This window comes from Saccopteryx bilineata, chromosome 3 (assembly GCF_036850765.1).
Source record: "Saccopteryx bilineata isolate mSacBil1 chromosome 3, mSacBil1_pri_phased_curated, whole genome shotgun sequence".
In the NCBI taxonomy this organism is placed as follows: Eukaryota; Metazoa; Chordata; class Mammalia; order Chiroptera; family Emballonuridae; genus Saccopteryx; species Saccopteryx bilineata.
Window position 1 is genome coordinate 305,266,320 of NC_089492.1, and position 20,793 is coordinate 305,287,112.

At 45.3% G+C, this 20,793-nt stretch overlaps 2 protein-coding genes across 6 annotated transcripts in view; both read right to left on the reverse strand.

Moving 5' to 3' along the window:
- LOC136332042 (zinc finger protein 675-like) overlaps window positions 1–20,793 on the reverse strand; it is a 323,089-nt gene that overhangs the window by 253,434 nt on the left and 48,862 nt on the right. The window lies entirely within an intron of this gene.
- LOC136332027 (zinc finger protein 432-like) overlaps window positions 1–20,793 on the reverse strand; it is a 146,513-nt gene that overhangs the window by 28,872 nt on the left and 96,848 nt on the right. Inside the window, exon 1 of one of the 5 annotated variants that reach the window (XM_066271253.1) lies at window positions 1,535–1,669. The exons of 2 other annotated variants lie outside the window; for them this stretch is intronic. The gene's annotated coding sequence lies outside the window, so the exon portion shown is untranslated. Of the gene's footprint in view, window positions 1–1,534; window positions 1,670–1,691; window positions 1,811–20,793 lie in introns of those variants that run through there. 2 more of the 5 variants (XM_066271250.1, XM_066271249.1) reach the window with 2 other exon arrangements.

Genomic DNA, 20,793 nt, shown 5'->3' on the forward strand with positions numbered 1-20,793 from the left:
GTGGCTTTCTCCTCCCTCAGGAGGTACAGAAAGAGGAGGGAGGGAGCTGCTCAGAGGTGGTTCTTGTTGGCCCCCTGGGCACCAGCAGGCTTCACTACTAAGTAATAAACAGTTAGATCTTCTCCCTCTGCTGCCTGGTGGTGTTTCCAGGTTATCCAATTACCAGGTTGACATCCTGGGCCTGGAACTCCTACATTGCATCACGTTTGACTAAGAGACAGCAGGACTTAATTTATGGAGAGCATATGGGTCACCTGCCAGAGGGAATAATATTAAATAAAATGAACATTACATCAGCAAGTAAGAAAGTGTGCGGTTCGGGAAATTTATAAAAGTGTCCATTGCTACATATTAAAAAAGAGCAGCTGTTTGCAAATATTTTCATCAAAAAAACCCCCAGATATATATTTTTGGCATTGAGGACCATAGATCTAGGTTCGAAGGAATCAGTTCTGCCTTTTCAGCATGAAAGTGTCAACCGAAAATGACCGATGGGTGTGACTCTCCACTGCAGTTAGGCGACCCCTGTATGAAAAGCTAAAACACAGAGGGCATCTAACTGCTTGCCCTGGGCTTGACTGCCTTTTCTGAGGTTTTATCTAAGCCAGGGGTCCCCAAACTTTTTACACAGGGGGCCAGTTCACTGTCCCTCAGACCGTTGGAGGGCTGAACTATAAAAAAAACTATGAACAAATCCCTATGCACACGGCACATAACTTAAAGTAAAAAAACAAAACGGGGAAAAAATCCTTAAAATAAAAAACAAGTAAATTTAAATCAACAAACTGACTAGTATTTCAATGGGAACTATGGGCCTGCTTTTGGCTAATGAGATGGTCAATGTGCTCCTCTCACTGAACACCAATGAAAGCGGTGCCCCTTCCGGAAGTGCAGCGGGGCCGGATAAATGGCCTCAGGGGGCTGCAAGCGGACCCTGATCTAAGCTATATGTACCCATTAGCCAATAAAGGCTTATCTGTACCAGGACTTATGTATAAAACTTTTCACAGTAGCATTATTCATAACAAGCCAAAGTGCAAACAACACAATTAACAGTTGGTTAAACTGTATATGGTATATGGTAAACTGCCATATACTCAAGCGGTGGAAGGCTATGGATTCCGTTCCGTCCGAAATGCAGAGGTTGGAACCTCATCCCAATCACCAGCCTGGGGGCCTGGGCCTCCAAAGCTGCAGCCTCACGACACCGTCTGCACCTCAGACACTGACCACAATCCCTTATTATTCCCACAGCGGAACCAGCCACCCTTACGTGAGGACCATCCCGAGTCCTTTATATCCCGAACCTGATCCTGACACCGCGATCATACTAAATGCCTCCAGCCGTTACATACAGTGTGACCTGCAGAGACCAGGACAGTCGGGACACGATAGTTGCTGTCTACAGACCCTTAGTCGCTATATGACCCCAAAGCTACTCAAACTAAACACAGGCAGTCGTCTACGGCCATACCACCCTGAACGCGCCCGATCTCGTCTAAACACAGGCAGTCACCTGCTTCCTCCGAAATACCTGGGAGCTCCTTCCACACGACTCCTCCCACCCCCATCCTTCCAGGGTCCACACTGCACCGCTTCCACCCTCTGATGTCAGGTACTCTGTGATGAGAGACAAATCTACCATTGGACAAAATGTTTCTGAAAATTTAAAAGGACAAGAGCGCACCGACCTTGTTTTCTGTAGCCCACGAGGAAAGTCTAAACTTGACGCTTCCGCAACCTGACTCAGGTTCCGCTTACGTCACCGAAATTTTTGGTCAGTCTACGGCGGCTGACGAGGATCTGAAGGGTTCGAGGAAAGGCCAGCGATTCTCTCACTGCGCTCGGAGCCGGTGTGTTCCCGCGCGTTTGCTCAGCGGAGCCGCACGGGGGCCGCCAGATTGGGAGAGCTGACGCGGCACAGAAGGAAAGGAGCCACAATGAAGCCTGGGTGGCTGAAAGGTGAGAAGATTTTCAGATTATCTCGTTTCCTGGTATTTAACTCTTGCAGCAAGTCTGTAATTTCAGAGACCAAGTTTTTAGAGTGAAAATAGCTCCGAAGCTGAAAGCACTCAGTGGGCTCGGAAAAAATGCCATATGGCCATAGAAGGCTTTTAAGTTGGCATTAAAAATTTTTTTTTTCTTAAATAATTGAAATGGTCAGGAGCTCAGGTGTTCATATAAACAGTCCACAATAAAATATTGTAGAGAAACATTTATATATCTTGTAAAGGCAGGACAACAGGAAATTACCAGCAGAGATATTAATGCAGTAAGTGGGCTTTTTGTTGTTGTTTTTTCCTTGAAGTGAGAATCTTGGAGGCTGAGAGACAGACTGCCTCCTGAGCCTGGCCTGGGTCCACCTGGTAAGTCCACCAGGGGGCGATGCTCTGCCCATCTGGGGTGTTTCTCCATTGCAACTGGAGCCATTCTAGGGCCTGAGCCCACATGATTCAATGGACCCTTGACTACCGGAGTGGAAGAGACAGGGAGAAAGGAGGGAGCGAAGGGTGGAGAAGCAGATAGATATTTCTCCTGTGTGCCCTAGCCAACAATCTTACCTGGGATTTCCACACGCCGGCCTCCGCTCTACCTCAGAGCCAACTGGCCATGGCCAGTAAGTGGTTTGAGAACAGAAAAAGTTTTGTAGAAATGAGTACAGTGTGAGCCTGGCCATCACCAACTGGGGAGAAAGAGTAGACATAGGACTGGCAGTTGTCGCTGGATCTGGTCCTTTGACAAAGGCTGCTAAAAGTGAGGCCATTAATGGTTAAGGATCAGTGAGAATGACACAACCAGAATTGAGAATCCAAAAATATTACATCTACATTTTTTTGAATAAGGTCCCATGATAAGACAGAGTGGTACTTCTTTTCAACCAAAGATGGTGGTATATTTGTATCTCTAGTGGCACAAATATAAATTAAGACCCTTAACTCCAACCCTAAACAAAAATTAAGTCAAAATGGATCACAGATCTAAGTATAAGAGGTGAAAGTATAAAACTTATCAAAGCAAATGGGAAAAAAATTTTTGAACCCAATTTACCCGAAGTCTTGAGGGAAGACAGTAAAGGATGAATCATAAAAAAATATAATAAATTTTACTCAATTAAAATTTAGTACATCTGTACTTTTTTTTTTTTTGCATTTTTCTGAAGCTGGAAACAGGGAGAGACAGTCAGACAGACTCCCGCATGCGCCTGACCGGGATCCACCCGGCACGCCCACCAGGGGCGACGCTCTGCCCACCAGGGGGCGATGCTCTGCCCATCCTGGGCATTGCCATGTTGCGACCAGAGCCACTCTAGCACCTGAGGCAGAGGCCACAGAGCCATCCCCAGCACCCGGGCCATCTTTGCTCCAATGGAGCCTTGGCTGCGGGAGGGGAAGAGAGAGACAGGAAGGCGCGGCGGAGGGGTGGAGAAGCAAATGGGCGCTTCTCCTGTGTGCCCTGGCCGGGAATCGAACCCAGGTCCTCCGCACGCTAGGCCGACGCTCTACCGCTGAGCCAACCGGCCAGGGCTTTTTTTTTTTTTTTTTTTTTCTTCTTTTTAATGAGCAATAAAAAGAGACAGACAGGGGCAAACAGACAGAAAGGGAGAGAGATGAGAAGCATCAACTCATAGTTGCAGCACCTTAGTTGTTCCTTGATTGCTTTCTTTTTTCTTTTTTTTCTTTTTCTTTTTTTTACAGAGACAGAGTCAGAGAGAGGGATAGATAAGGACAGACAGGAACGGAAAGAGATGAAAAGCATTAATCATCAGTTTTTCGTTGCGACACCTTAGTTGCTCATTGATTGCTTTCTCATATGTGCCTTGACCGTGGGCCTTCAGCAGACCAAGAAACCCCTTGCTCAAGCTGGCGACCTCAGGGTTTTGAACCTGGGTCTTCTGCATCCCAGTTCGATGGTCTATCCACTGCACCTCTGCCTGGTCAGGCCCTTGATTACTTTCTAATATGTCCCTTGACCAGGGGACTCCAGCTGAGGCAGTGACCCTTTTTTTACTCAGAGAGCTTGGGCTCACACAAGTGATCATGTGGTCATATCTGTGATCCCATGCTCAACCCAATGACGACGCCCTCAGTCTGTTGAACCTGCACTCAAACCTGGGGCCTCAGCATCCCAGGCCCACATATGTGTACGGAGACACAACTTGGTCAGGCAAAACGTGAACTTTCAAACACAACATTTACGAAATTGAAGACTAGTGCCAGAGTTTGGGGGAAAATATTTCCGCATGTATCTGGTAAAGATTTGTATTTAAAATATAGGAAAGATTTATAAAACATAACAAAAATAATACAACCACTAATTACTTTATGTAAAAGGTCATGAAATTTTCTAGAAACTGGATTTTCATGATGTCACAACTATAAACTTACTAAACGTCAGTAACTTGCAGAATTACTATGTATAATAAATGTTATCTATAAATTATGGCCGTAAAGCTGTAAAAATGAACTATAATTTAAAAAACTTGTTAGGATATGGTTGATTTTTTTAAATGACTCCAAGTACCATTGCAAAACTATAAACTACCTAGGATTAAAAGTGAATCAGTATCTGGTACACTAAATTTTTTTTTTTTTTTTTTTTTTACAGAGACAGAGAGAGAGGGATAGATAGGGACAGACAGACAGGAATGGAGAGAGAGGAGAAGCATCAACTCAGGGTTGCAGCACCTTTTGAACAAAAGATGTCGGCAGAATTGTATCTCTAGTGCTGTAAGAATAAGTTAAGACCCTTAACTCCAAGAAGAAAGGTTCCAACAGACCATGTATAAGAAAGTAAAAATTTGGATAATGAACCTGGGCCAGGTAGCTCAGATGGTTCAAGTGTCATCCTGATACATCAAGGTTGTGAGTTTGATTTCTGGTGGAAAATCAACCAGTAAATGCATAAATAAGTCAGACAAGAATTGATATTTTTCCTCAACCCCACTTTCTGTTTGTAATCAGTGATCAAAATTTTTAAAGAAATAAAGAATTTGGATAATTAGGGGATTAAAATAAAACTGAATCATAAACAAATTTGTTTTTTTTTTAATATTAGAAACATAGAAACATCGATATGCTTTTCAATTATACCCCACTTTTCTTTGTAAGATGTTTATTTAGGAAAAAATAGAGGTCAAAGAAGTGAGCTGTCGAATAAATAACCTTCGGTAACAAGTTAGAGGCAAAACACGGGACCTTGGAGCTTAGGAAAGAGACATAAACCTTGAGAGGTATAAGAAGGGGGTAGAGAAAGCCGGCATGCTACAGATAGAGCCATCATGTGTACCTCTAATAAATGCATACCTATTTTCTTTACTGTTTATTTTATTACTGTATTTTAGAGAGAGAAGAGAGGTAAGAGAGAGAATGACAGGAACAGCGATTTGTTCCTGTATATGCCCTGACCTGGGATCAAAGTTGACAACATTTGCAATTCAGAACGATGCTGTAACCACCTGACCATGGCCATACCATTTTTTAATGCATAGCTTTTTGGTAACTTGAGTTATCATCCTACTAGTTCACCCATAGTTTTTGTATACCCACTTACTATTAATTACATGTAGAAATACATAAATGTTATAATATGGAAACTTGTTTAGGAGAAGGTAAAATTAAATTAAAATACAATTGTTTCTTTCCAGTTTTTTTTAATTGACAAAGGAGACAGACAGGAAGGGAGAGATTTGGGTGGTTTAGGTTGTTCATTGATTGCTTTCTTATACAGACCTTGACGGGTGGGGAAGCCTTCAGTGGAGCTAGTGAAACCTTGCACATGCCAGTGACCTTAGGCTCAAGTTAGAGACCGTGGGGTCATGTCTATAATCCCTTGCTTAAGCGGGCCACCCTGCACTCAAGCTGGTGAGCGTGCACACAGCCAGAGGAGCCCGCTCTCAAGCCAGAGACCTTGGGATTTCAACCTGGGTCCTCAGCTCAATCTACTGAGCCACGACCTGCCAGGCTTTTATTTTACAATTTAATGAGATTTAATTACCATCTATTAAACCTATTCTTAATAAACTTTATTATGGTAAATTTTCATACTTATATGAAAATCATTAATACTAGTATAAAGAATTCACTTAGACCCTGGCGGGTTAGCTCAGTGGTAGAGCGTCGGCCTGGCATGCAGTAGTCCTGGGTTCGATTCCCAGCCAGGGCACACAGGAGAAGCGCCTATCTGCTTCTCCACCCGTCCCCCTCTCCTTCCTCTCTGTCTCTCTCTTCCCCTCCTGCAGCCAAGGCTCCATTGGAGCAAAGTTTCCCCGGGCGCTGAGGATGGCTCTGATTGCAGCAGAGCATCGCCCCCTGGTGGGCATGCCAGGTGGATCCCGGTCGGGTGCATGCAGGAGTCTGTCTGACTGCCTTCCCAGTTCCAACTTCACAAAAATCCAAAAAAAAAAAAAAAAAAAAAAGAATTCACATATTAATTTATTCAAGTTCCTCTCATGTGAACATTTTATATAACCATTGTACATTTGTCAAATTGAGAAAGCTTCAATTTCATAAGTTTTCCTACTGTTTTCCTTTTTCCAAGTTGCAGTACTCAGCCCACTATACAATATTTCATTAAGACATTATGTTTTCTCGATTTTCTCTGTTCTGTGACCATTTCTCTGACGTATTTTTCTCATTTATGTCATGACTTAATTTAAGTAGTAGTGATGAGTTATTTTGTATCTTGATACATCTTTTGGGTTGTACAAAGTTTGTCTCGTTAAATAATAATGCATTTTAGAACAGACACCTCAGAATTAAAGTCTCTTATCGCGCCTGACCTGTGGTGGTGCAGTGGATAAAGCGTCGACCTGGAAATGCTGAGGTCGCCGGTTCGAAACCCTGGGCTTGCCTGGTCAAGGCACATATGGGAGTTGATGCTTCCAGCTCCTCCCCCCTGTCTCTCTCTTCTCTCTCTCTCTCTCTCCGCCCTCTCTCCTCTCTAAAATGAATAAATAAAAAATATATATATATATTAAAGTCTCTTATCGCACCACCCACTAGGGGTAGAAAATATTAAAATGTCTTACCGTTGATCTCCTGGTAAAGATAACATTTGTCAGGTTTCTACACTTAATATAGGAAGAACACATTCTAACCAAAAACAACCAGCCTAAGGGCTCACATCAAAAGATTTTAAAACTTAAGTGTAGTATCGGTATTGGAAACATTTGTGAAAGCATAATACAGATAAATGGAACAGAATAGAGAGCCCACAAAAAGACCTGCACAGATCAAATACACTCAACTGTTTGAAAAACGAACAAAGGCTTTGACTGTGAACACATGTGCTTTCCACCAAATGATGTCGGAACACTTAGAGAACCATTGGCATGCATGAATAAGTAAATATATATACTAATACATAAAAGGAATCTCAACACATTCCTCACAAGTTTTAGCTGATAAAAGATGTATCCAGCCTGACCAGGCGGTGGGCAGTGGACCTAGAATTAGACTGTGATGCACAGAACTTTCATTCAAGTCCCCAAGGCCGCTGGCTTGAGTGCAGGCTCTTCAGGCTTGAGCACAGGGTCACTGGCTTGAGTGTAAGATAGACTTGACGCCATGGTCACTGGTTTGAGGCAAAAGACACTGGCTTGAAGATGAAGGTTGCAGGCTTGAGGGCAAGCTAGCTCTGGCTTGAGCAAGGGGTCACTCGCTCTGCCATAGTCCCTGGTCAAGGCACATACAAGAAAGCAATCAATGAACAATTAAGATGCCACAAGGAAGATTGATGATGCTTCTCATCTCTCTTCCTGTCTGTTCTTTTCTGTCCCTTCTGACTCTCCGCCTCTGTGGGAAGGGGCGGGGGAAGACTGTTATCCACATAATACAGTGGTTCTCAACCTTTCTAACGCCGTGACCCCGCAATACAGTTCCTCATGTTGCAGTGACCCCAAACCAAAAAATAATTTTGGTGGCTACTTCATAAGTGTAATTTTGCTACAGTTATGATTCGGAATGTAAATACCTGATATGCATTATGTATTTTCCAATGGCTTTAGGCGACCCTGCCGGGGTTGCGACCCACAGGTTGAGAACCGCTAGAATTCAAAAAGTCCACAATTTTAAAAACATGAAAATATCTTGGACACTTTCTTTTTTATTTTATTTTATTTTCTTTGTGGCAGAGACAGAGAGAGTCAGAGAGAGGGACAGACAGACAGGAAGGGACAGAGATGAGAAACAACAATTCTTTGTTGTGATTCCTTAGTTGTTCATTGATTGATTTCTCATATTTGCCTTGCCTGGGGGCTACAGAAGACCGAGTGACCCCTTGCTCGAGCCAGCGACCTTGGTCTCAAGCTGGTTAGCCTTGCTCAAACCCGATGAGCATGTGCTCAACCTGGCAACCTCAGGGTCTCGAACCTGGGTCATCCGCATCCCAGTCTGACGCTCTATCCACTGCACAACCACCTGGTCAGGCAACAGACACTTTCAAAGATAATCAGATGGCAAGTGAGTATATCAAAGGTGCTCAACATTGTCACCAGAAAGTTACAATTTAGCACAGTGAAGTAATTGATAAAAGTACACAGCTCATTGAATTCCAAATATATTATATATATATATATATATATATATATATATATATATATATATGCTGGTGATAAGAAGAGAAAAAGGAATTCTTATTTGACAGACAATGCAAAGACTACATCATTTTGGAAGATAGGCTGATTTTTTTTTTGTTTTATTTACTGAGAGGAGAGTAGGCACAGACAAGACTCCTGAATGCACCCTGACCAGAAAATACCGCGAAAGCCCCTAGGGGGGGATGATCTGCCTATCTGGGGTGTTACTCTCTTGCTCAGCAACCGAGCTTTTCTTAGCACCTTAGGTAGAAGCCATAGAGCCATCTTCAGTGCCCAAGGTCAACTCAATCCAATGGAGCCATGGCTCCAAAATGGGGAGAGAGAGAGAGAAAGAGAGAAAGAGAAAGAGAGAGAGAAGCAAGTGAGAGGGGAATGGGGAGAGAAGCAGATAGGCTTTTTTTCTGTGTGCCCTGAAGAGAATCGAACCTGGGACATCCACACACCAGGCTGACGCTCTACCGTTGAGCCAACTGATGAGGAATGGCAGATTCTTGAATGTATATTTATACTCTTGATTTCAATTTTATAAAAGTTTGTCTAAAATATTTTTAAAAGATTTTGTTCATTTATAGAAAGGGCAGAGAGAGAGAGAGAAGGTAGGATGATAGGAAGCATCAACACATATATGTGCCCTCACAGGGTAAGCCTAGGGTTTTGAACCAGCGACCTCACCATTCCCGGTTCTTGCTTTATCCACTGTGCCATCACAGGTTAGGCAAAAAAATTATTCTAATGAAATGGTCTCATTAATGAGTATAATTTAGAAAAATGTTTGTATTTACTTATGTCCAAAAACCTGAATAAAAATTTTAAGAGGCCCTAAATTGTTGGATCAGTTGAGCATTGACCAGGTGTAGGGACATCCCAGCTTTGATTCCTGGTCAGGGCTACAAGAAAAGTGACTATTTTCTTTTCTCCCCCATCCTCTCCCCATGCTGTCCCAATTCCCCTTTTGCAGCCTGTGACTCAATTCAGTCTGTGGCTCAACTCGTTTGAACATCGGCCCTAGCGCTGGGGTACTTTGGTTGGTCTGAGTATATCAGCCTCAGAAGCTAAAACAGCTTACGTTATTTGAGCATCAGCTCTAGACAGAAGTTGCCAGGTGAATTGTCGCAGACCTGTGTGAGGAGTAGATTCAGGTCCCGAGACAGAGTCTGGAATATATTCAAGGGCAACATGGCAGGGGATGCATCTTGTTCATCACTTTAGTCACAACAAAAAGTTGACAGTACAGATGTTACACAGGAGCAGCAAGGGTGAATCCAGCTTCCATCAGGTGTGATGATGTCTGAATGTCACGAAAGAATCCAAAGACCTTTGGGCTGGATGTTCAGCTGAAATAAATTGAGGTCCACTTTTAAAACACATGCAGTGCAGTCCTCCTCCTTGGTTTCTCTACTCTCACTACTGCTGCACTCGCAATACTCCTGGTCACTCAACGTGTGTATTCATTGGGCGAGGGGATGCCCCACATTAAAAACTTTCCACACCAGCTGTTTGCCATAAAATTTACCTTAATTGTTACCCAATAATATCAAATCGCACAGGCAATGGCTCAGGGCCACACTCTGCTTCCAGGTCACTTCAGAAGTGAAACAAATCAAGTAGCTCTCCCGGTCACCTACACCTTCTGACCTGGCTTCTAATGGAGATTCCCACAACGCCTCCTCTGGTTCAATTGATTTCCCAGAGTGGCCCACATCACAAAACAAAGCCAAAGACAATAATGTTTCCACTTTATTAAAGGGTGTCATAAAAATTATAGGTGAACAGGCCTGACCACGCGGTTGCGCAGTAGATAGAGCGTCGGACTAGGATGCGGCGGACCCAGGTTTGAGACCCCAAGGTCGACAGCTTCAGCGCAGGCTCATCTGGTTTGAGAAAAGCTCACCAGCTTGGACCCAAGGTCGCTAGCTCGAGCAAAGGGTCACTCAGTCTGTTAAAGGCCCATGGTCAAGGCACATGTGAGAAAGTAATCAATGAACAACTAAGGTGTTGCAATGAAAAACTGATGATTGATGCTTCTCATCTCTCTCCATTTCTGTCTGTCTGTCCCTATCTATCCCTTTCTCTGACTCAAAAAAAAAAAAAAAAAAAGAAAAAAATTATAGGTGAACAGCCAGATGAAGTGATACATAGCTGAAGGTCTGGGAGGGTCCCAAGCACAGGAGCTCGTGTCCCGACATGGTTTGGGTACATCACACTTCCAGCACTGGGATGTGTTCACCCACCTAGAAGCTCTCTGAAATCCCTCTTATAGGGATTTTTCTTTCTGGTGGGTTTCTCAAGTAGGCATAATTTATTTACACTATTTCCAGACACCTGCCCCTCTGGATGTGTGGTGGAGCTTAAATTTCAAATGAGAGTTACCTCAATGTAACAAAAGACACTCTTGGTTCTGGTGTCTCTTAGGCACTGATAAGGGTGTCAGGAGCTCTGTGCCAGGAACTGGGGACCGAAAGCCGTACGAATGTATTTAGTGTATCTCACTGGGTCACACTGACAATCTCAAAAGGATGCTGTAAGGTCGGTGGATAATGGGGAAAGCTCAGGCCTGGGAAACTTTGGCTAGGGCCGCCCACAACCAAGCGCACCAAAAGAAACTTCCCAGGAACCCTTTGGAAAACAGCGACCATCTGCCAGCCAGTGAGATTTCACCACGTCATATGAGCTTGACCACCCTAGGGACCCTTTAAATATCTCCCACACGGGTCACCACTTGTGACTTCCTTGGCCTCCATCTTTCCTTGGGGCCAGGGAACCTCGTTGGTGGGATGCACTCTGTACTCAATAAAGCCTTTTGTTATTCCACAGTTCGTGGCTCCAGCCCTCTTCCTTCCTTCTCTGCAGGGAAAAATATCTTACAGATACCTGCTAAAGGACTCCATTTTCTAATACTCTATATAAAGTACTTTATAAATGAAAATAGAGCTGTGCTGCCAAGGGTTAGGGTTGGAAAAAGGAATGTTACTATGAATGGAAAGCTTGAGGAAGCTGGTAATTAAAAAAAAAAAAGCCTTTAGAAATTCCTCCTGTGGGGATGGTTACAAGACCCTGGAGCAAAGACAGAAACTACTCTGAGACCAGATAAAGTGCACCAACGGCCTAGGGAACACTGCCTCCTGATTCCATAAAAGGTTTCATATGTACAGTGAGAAGCCCCAGTACCTATGGGGGTATTTGTTGATACACAGAAAACAGAAGCAGAGACAAGTATGAGAAAGTCAGGAAGCAGAGATGAGAATGAGGATGTGGTTTGAAAGACCCGGTATGCTTCATGCTGGCACAGATGAGAAGGAACTGCTAGAAGTTTATATTTCTGACTCCTCTCTAGCACCATTCCTCACTGTCTCATTCAAATCAATAAAAAAAAAGTCTTCACAATAATCACCGCATCTGTATAGCTTCTCTGCATGAATTTGGATACAATAAATAAAAATTTTAAAATGTTTTCCTGTGACAAAGACACAGAGAGGGACAGACAGACAGGAAGATAAAGACTCCTCGAGGCTCCTTACTTGTTTTTTTATTTCTTTGTCATATATATCTTGACCAGGAAGGCTGCTGAGCAAGTGACCCGTTGTTCAAGTCAGCAACCTTGGGCTCAAGTCAGTGACCCTGCACCGAAGCTGGTGAAGCCACACACAAATCAGATGAACTTGCACTGAAGTCAGCTCCTTCAGGGTTTAGAACCTGGGTTCTTTGTGTCTCAATCCAAAACTCTATTCACTGCGTCACCGCTGAAATGGAGAAATACCATATCCCTGACCATAGAGTGAGTTTTGTAAGATTGGCAGATGAGTAAATGAAAAGAGTTCTGTACAGACCATAAATCTTCACTAATGTCGAGATTCCAGAAAGCCCTCAGGATGCTGCCCTAACAACCTCTGTAAAAGGCCAAGAGAACCGAGCACATTCTTTAGCTTTTTGTAAAATGCTTTGCTGAGCACTCTCTCCCTAGACAGTTCCAAGGATAATCGAAAGCCTGTTTCACTTCTGTAAAACTGCTTTGGCTAGGCGCTCACCTCCGCCCCTCTCTGCTTTAGGCCTATAGAAGCAAACCCTTAAGTACGTACGTTTGGGGCTGTGAGTTCTTTAGGATGTAAATCCACTCGTGGTCACCGCCTGTAAAGCCAGCAGGCAGGGCCACCATCACAGCAGCCTGGCCCATGCGGGTTCACATTGGATTCGGACAGTCGGTAAAGAAACAACGGAGCCAAAAACTAGTGAGCCATAGTCTTTAATTCTAGCTTGCACCCGGTGGGCAAGTAAAAAACACACACTGGGCTCCAAAACCCACTCACATTCAGTGCTCACAAAGCTACTGACTTATCCGAGTTTCCTAGAATCAAAGGTTTCTAGCTCACCAGACTTATTCACCTCTGTTCCCCATCTTCTTCCTTCTCCCTGCACAAACTGCACTAACTGGCTTCTCACTCAACACTCCGCCATCTTGGCTACCTCTCCTGGCCTCCTCCACGTGGCCCCTCTCTGCTCTCTGCTCTGCTCTCTCCTCTAATGCTAATAATCCCAGGAACAGAGAGAGCAAGCTCCCGTTCTGCCCCTATTTTATAGTGTAGAAATCCAAACCTTTAATCCAATATACAAAATAGGGAAGTCTCTAATACAAAGTCACTTATCTGGGGCATGATGGGATTGTACCACCCCACATCAAAAAGGGTGGGAAAGGCTTAATCCTAAAACCAAGCCCCAGGCTACAAGGATTCTGCCTGCCCACAGCCTGCCCCCAACACACATTAATATCACCTGGGCAATGGCCTCCACATGGGCAGTGCCATCTTTAACAAAGTGAGCATAATATATTTTATCTGCCCAACAGCGCCATTAATTAAAGATTCCTTAATTTGGCTACTTAATTGTGTGGCAAAACGTTTGTTTCCTCACTGTCCAGATATAGCAAGCATCTGGCCAATTTTTTTAAATTAAACACTATTTATATTATTAAAACAGTTGACAGAAATTTTAACAGACAAAAACTTGATAAGTTTGTGAACATGAGTCTAAGAAGTCTGCATATTTTAAAATATCTTGTCTCCCAAATGTATCATATATATATAGACTCAATGTAATCCCAATCAATATCTAAATCTGAAAGCTATATACAGTTTAAATTTAAAAAATGGAAAGATATGCTTTATCAGTTAAGAAGCATAAAGTTACTTTAATTATAGGAGTACAATAATAGTACAATTGACAAATAAGCCACAGGAACAAAATAAAATGCTGATGAGCAGATTCATGCAAAGATAGAGACTTGATGGCACAGGAACCTCTGCAGAGAAGAGGGTAAGAACGGCTTTATAAGGCTGACCGAGTGGGTAGAGGAGCTTCAACAGCAAGGGGCTGGAGGGAGTATTAGCTCCAGGCACTGGGGGCTGCAGCCTGGGGTCTCTGCTGACCCCGGGGGGGGGGGGGGGGTTGGTGCATCTAGTGTGCTCAGATTAGCACATCCAGGTCTCTGGTCTTGGTCAGCGACTTAAAAAAAACAAAAAAAATAGCAGCATAAGTTACTAAAAATTAAGAGGCGGAAGCACATTTTGTCCCACGGAAATGGACAGAATTTTAGCAGTAGAAGGTCAGATGTGTCTTAACATTGCAGCCTGTATTTTCTCTTTTCCTCTGGGGTGTATGTACAGTGATGCTCATGTCAGTCTTCTCTAACTGCTTCCTGCTTGCTTCAGGTCTTAGGGCAGCCTCCTTTTTTTTTTCTTTTTTTTTTTTTACCTCTCTTTACTTCCTCAGTCCTTTCTCTTTTCATTTCTTCCCTTGCACAAAATTTCTGCACCTTTAACAAATCTTAATAACAATACAGAAATAACTGAGCTTCTAGAACAACTTAGTTTCTTTCTTTTCCTTCCTCTATACCAGTTAGGTTGGGGTCTAGGGCCCCTTTCCAAAACTCCTTTACTAGCCAGGTTTAAGTGATTTGGGGCCATGGGTGTTTCTTAACTCTGCACCCGAGAGAAAGTGATATTTCACCTCCCCTCACCACTCCCACCCACACACCCACTGGAGCAGTGTCCTCATTAAGTAATCCCCTTCCCCCACCTCAAAATTCCCAACCAAAATTAATCTTGCTAGGCTTACTCACTAACCCTACAAAAGTTAAATCTTCAGGCACACAAGGCTGACACCATTTTGGTCTCAGCCCATTTGCTCTAAAGATGCATCAGTAAATGTCTTACACAACACATCATTCCTGACCTGTGGTGATGCTGTGGATAGGACATCAACCTGAAATGCTCAGGGCACTGGTTTGAAGCCCCAGGCTTGCCCAGTCAAGGCAATATAACGAGCAACAACAAGTTCATGCTTCCCGCTTCTCCCCCCTGCCTTTCCTCTCTCTCTCTCTCCCCTACCTTTAAAATAAATAAATAAAATCTTGAAAAAAATTCTTGACCAGGCAGTCATGCAGTGGATACAGCATCAGCCCGGCATGCTCATAGCCTAGGTTCCAAACCTTGAGGTCACTGCCTTGAGCATGGGATCATAAACATGAACCCAGGTTTGCTAGGGAAAAAACCCTTCTCCAGCAAACATTAGCCATACAGTGGCCCCACCTACAAAAAGGCAATTCGCAATTTACAACCTGCCGCCCTGAGGACAAACAGCGCAGCCTGACAAAGGCCAAGGCAAAATATAAGCAAGTAAACTTAAAAAACATTTGTTAAATCTTACTTGCCCCACAGGACTAAAACCACAGGCAGTCACCTGCTTCCTCTGAAATACCTGGGAGCTCCTTCCACACGACTCCTCCCACCACCATCCTTCCAGGGTCCTCACTGCACCACTTCAGCTGTTTTGTCAACTATTCTGAGCTGTCCGAGACAAACCTCTCACAACACAAAACATTTCAGAAAATTTGAAAGAACACGAGCACACTGACTTGGTTTTCTGGAGCTCATGAGTAACCTAATCTTTATCCTTCTGCAAAATGATTTGGCGCCTGAAAAGATATTTCAGATAGAATGTGCCGCTATGGCGGCCGATGAGGCTATGAAGCATCCAAGGAAACAGGCGATTTCCTCACTGCCCTAGAAGGTGATTCGTCAGTGACCCCTCGCAACCGCGGTGACGCATTGGCGCCTCCATGTTGGGAAACCTGAAGCCCTATATAAGGAAAGCAGCAACGTTGGAGCCTGTAGGCTGGGGTGGCTGGAAGGTGGGATGGTTCTCAAATTGTCTGATTTCTTGGCACTATGACTCTTGTGGAAAGTGAGTGTATTTTCAGAAACTGGAGCTTCCAGATCAAAATAAGAAGTGAGCCAAATTGTGTTGGGAGTTTCAGCAGAAAAATCTTATGGTCACAGCAGTTCTTATAAAGTTTCTATTTTTAAATAGGAAGTGTGAGGTAGGTTGGCAATGGGGGAAGGTCACGCGAGGAACCAGGTTGGGGGGGACTTTAGTTGGAACCACCCGCACCCTTGCATGCCAAAAGAAACTTCCCATGAACCCTTTGAAAAAGAATGACTGTCAGCCAGTGAAATTTCACCATGTCTTATCAACCCAACCACCCTACTGATGCTATAAATTACCCCTGAGTGGGAGAATTCATGCAATTTCTCTGGCCCATGTCTCTAGAACCAGAGAACCTCATCCAGGAAGCACTCTACTCAATAAAGCTTTTGCTATTCCACACTTGGTGGCTACACCCTTCCTTCTTCCTTGGTGGGGAAAATACCTTACATTTGGTGTCAAAACCTGGGAGGAGTATGAAGTCCACTGGGGCTGCTCCTCTCCCCTTCCCTTTTGAGGAAGAACAGGATCTCCGACCTCCCACCTACTTCACCACACAGTGCGGTAAGTCCCCTGCCTCCAGCCTCCCCTCAGTTTTTTCTGCTGAGACTCCCTGTCCATAATCAAAGCTGCATAAGGGACCTTTTATCCATTCTGAGTGTGTGTGTGCCCGTGGAGTCGTCCTGGACACTCCCACTCTACCTAATCAGCCATTGACCAGAGCTTGAGCTGCAGGATACCAATTCTCATCTCTGATCACTCAGAGGGCTGAGGGTGGCCATAGGGGCACAGGAATCTAAACTTGACTCAAAAACACTCCTGGAGTGTCTTATCTGGAATCTCTCCCTCCGTAAAGAAGAAACTGAACTTCTCCAATGTGGCCGGGTCACAGAACCCACTGGATAATTGAACCAGGTGGCCTCCTGAAAGGACTTTTGGTTTTAACACCCTCACCAATTTAACTGTCGCCAAAAGAACTGGGAACTGGTGGAGATCCCTTACATTTAGGGCTTCTAGTATTTGCGCTGCCATCCTAATCTCCGTGCTGCCTGTTCTATGGCGCAGGCCCTTTTTGGCCAGAGAAACCTCAGCTAAACCCTCCACTCCTGATCTTTCCTCCTTAGTCGACTCCCAACTCTCTCCCCCACCTGCCTAACCCCTGGGGGGCGCCCCTGTCTCAGGACCCCTCTCTGGTCCCTCTATAGATTGCTTCCACTTGGGTCTCTTCCCTCCAGGAAGCCCCTCCCCTTGCTGGCCAGGAATCCCTCCCTTCTCCGTTGTGTTCTTAAGCCCCTCCCCCATCAGGTCATCCTCCACAGGCCATTGGCTGTCACATGAGTTTGCAGGACTCCTGACCCCATGGTCCAACCCTGATCTTTTTGCAGAAAGGCCTGGCCCTGTCCTGCCTCTGGCTCCAGCGTTTCGGAGATGCCAGTCGCCCCAGGAGCCCGGTCCTCTTATTTTCAGCCCCTAATTGCCTATTCACGACCTGTGAACATGGCATTTAAAGTTTTTAATAGCTGTGACTAGTAGAAAAAAGCTGACACTGCTCATCAGACCTGCATGCAGCAAAAGGTAACGCTCCAAACCCAGGCTCTTGTGGCAGCCCTGAGGCCGGCCGAGCAACAGGGGCAAGGCACAGGAAGTGCCCGACCCAAATCTGGGCCACAAATAGGAACCCCAGCAGGAGCTTGCTTTAAATGTGGCAGGGAGAGTCACTGGTCCTGGCAGCGCCCCTGCCCATGGCTATCCGCTGAGCCCTGCCCTAACTGGAAGCAGCCCAGGCACTGGTGGAGCAATTGCCCCTTTTGGGCAAGAGGCTCTTACAAGCCACCTAAATGGGAGTCCAAGCCAGCCAGGCAGGCCCACCAATCAAACTTCTTAATCTCATGGATGACTAATGTGGCCCGGACTCGGAGAACCCCATCACACTCACCGATCCCTGAGTAATACTACAGGAGGGGGTAAGTCCATCTCATTTCTTGTGGACACGGGGGCTACCTTCTCTGTTTTGCCATCACACTCTGAACCTCTAGTTCCCTCATAGGTCTCAGTTATAGGAGTGGATGGGACCCCTTCTTTTCCCCTTCACACACCACTCTTGACATGCAGTTTAGACAGAATCCCCTTTTTTGCACTCCTTCAGATTCTTTCTTTACTCAATCTAATAGGCTTCTTTCAACACTGAATTTCCAATTTTGCTCTCTTAGCCAAACCCCCCTTCTCTTGCCACCTTCCGACCTCCCCTCCACATGACTCCCGTAACCAGCAGGAAGTAGCCAGATGAATAATGGCGCCCCTATCTAACGTAAAAGGTCAGAATATGAGGTCAGTGGGCAATGGGGAAAGGTCAAGAGAGGAAACCAGGCCCGGAAACTTTGGTTGGAACCGCCCACACCCATGCCCTCCAAAAGAAACTTCCCCGGGCCCTGGCTGGTTGGCTCAGCGGTAGAGCGTCGGCCTGGCGTGCGGAGGACCCAGGTTCGATTCCCGGCCATGGCACATAGGAGAAGCGCCCATTTGCTTCTCCACCCCCCTCCTCCTTCCTCTCTGTCTCTCTCTTCCCCTCCTGCAGCCAAGGCTCCATTGGAGCAAAGATGGCCCGGGCGCTGGGGATGGCTCCTTGGCCCCGGAGGGGCAGAGCATCGCCTCCTGGTGGGCAGAGCTTCCGCCCCTGGTGGGCGTGCTGGGTGGATCCCGGTCGGGTGCATGCGGGAGTCTGTCTGACTGTCTCTCCCTGTTTCTAGCTTCAGAAAAATACAAAAGAAAAGAAAAGAAAAGAAACTTCCCAGGAGCCCTTTGGAAAAGAATGTCTGTCAGCCAATGAAATTTTGCCACTCATATCAACCCAACCACCCTACCAACGCTATAAATTGCCCCTGGGCAGGAGAATCCATGTGGTCGCTCTGCCGCGACCAGAGCTCTGGCCCCTGTATTGCAAACCAGAGAACCTCATCCGGTAAGCGCTCTACTAAATAAAGCTTTTGTGGAAAACCACACTTGGTTGGCTACACCCCTCTTTCTTCCTCAGTGGGAAAAATACCTTACAGGAAGTGTTTTTATTATTTTTCTTATCTTTTTTTTTTTTTTTTTTGTATTTTTCTGAAGCTAGAAACGGGGAGAGACAGTCAGACAGACTCCCGCATGCGCCCGACCGGGATCCACCCAGCATGCCCACCAGGGCTCGACACTCTGCCCACCAGGGGGCGATGCTCTGCCCCTCTGGGGCATTGCACTGTTGCGACCAGAGCCACTCTAGCGCCTGGGGCAGAGGCCAAGGAGCCATCCCCAGCGCCCGGGCTATCTTTGCTCCAATGGAGCCTCGCTGCGGGAGGGGTAGAGAGAGACAGAGAGGAAGGAGAGGGGGTGGAGAAGCAGATGGGCGCTTCTCCTGTGTGCCCTGGCGGGGAATCGAACCTGGGACTTCTGCACGCCAGGCCGACGCTCTACCACTGAGCCAACTGGCCAGGGCCTAGCAGGGGTCGTCAAACTTTTTATAAAAACCGCCCACTTTTGCAGTGCTGGTCAACCTGGTCCCTACCGCTCACTAGTGGGCGGTCCAGCTTTCATGGTGGGCCAATCGCAGCGCTGTTTGGTTGCACAGTAGGGACCAGGTTGACCAGCACTGCAAAAGTGGGCGATTTTTATAAAAAGTTTGAAGACCCCTGGCAGGAAGTGTTTTTAAATTTTTATAAATGGTCGAGTTCGGGTGTGGATGTAATAGCAGAGAGTGATACTGTACAGAGAAGAGGTCATACATTCTGTAAAGCAGTGTTTTTCAACCAGTGTGCCGTGAGACATGGTCAGGTGTGCTGTGGGGAAATTAAACATGGGTCCTCAAACTACGGCCCACATGCAGGATATGGCCCGCAAAAGCTATTTATCTTGCCCCCGCCAGCTGCCTCCATTCGAACATAAACATTACCCTCACAATCCCTCCAACTATCAGTGACAGGAAGAGTGGAGGCACAGGGAATGCTCACTGACCAGTCACCTTCTAGGATTCATCCCAACCACTAGTGATGAACCAATAGTAGGCCGCCTCTCATCCACACCCAGGAAGGTCCCCGCTTGGGCTGCCGCGCACTTATTATGTGGCCCCAGTGAGTAGTTGAAGCTGCTACTCCTCCCCATGGTCCCAATTTCTAATCCTGGTCAGGACTGGAGGTAAATATTGCCACCACTAGATGAAGCCTCAGCCTCAGCTGGTTATGTCTATCCTGATGGTGTATATAGATATTTGACCTTTTTCTTTTTAAAAGAGGCCCCTGCAGAGGGTGATATACAATGCATCACAATGTTATCTATATTGTATATGGCCTCCTGAAGGGTCATCTTTTTAAAGAGCTAAAATCTCTATGTACACCATCAAAACAGACAGAACCAAGGCCTCTGCACCCAGCTGACCATGGGATTTGAACCTACAACCTCAAGGAGAACTCTAGTATTTATCAGAATCCTTACCTAGAAAGCAAACTTCTCAATCTGACAGTAGAGATGCTCTGAGGACTTATGATGTTACACAAGTACCCAACATTTTCTAAAATTGATTTTGTCCAGTCTCTATATAGAGAGAGTATTTGCCAAATTGATTTGAACCCACAACCTTGATGAAAGCTCCAGTATCTATTAGTGGGACTGTATATATGAGGGGTTACATGGGACTATATATTGTATATGAGGTTACATGGGACTGTATATATGAGGTTACATGGGACTGTATATGAGGGGATGTTATGTGGGACTGTATATATGAGGGATGTTACATGGGACTGTATATATGAGGGGATGTTACATGGGACTGTATATGAGGGGATGTTATGTGGGACTGTATATATGAGGGATGTTACATGGGACTCTATATGAGGGGATGTTATGTGGGACTGTATATATGAGGGATGTTACATGGGACTCTATATGAGGGGGTTATCATTTTTTAT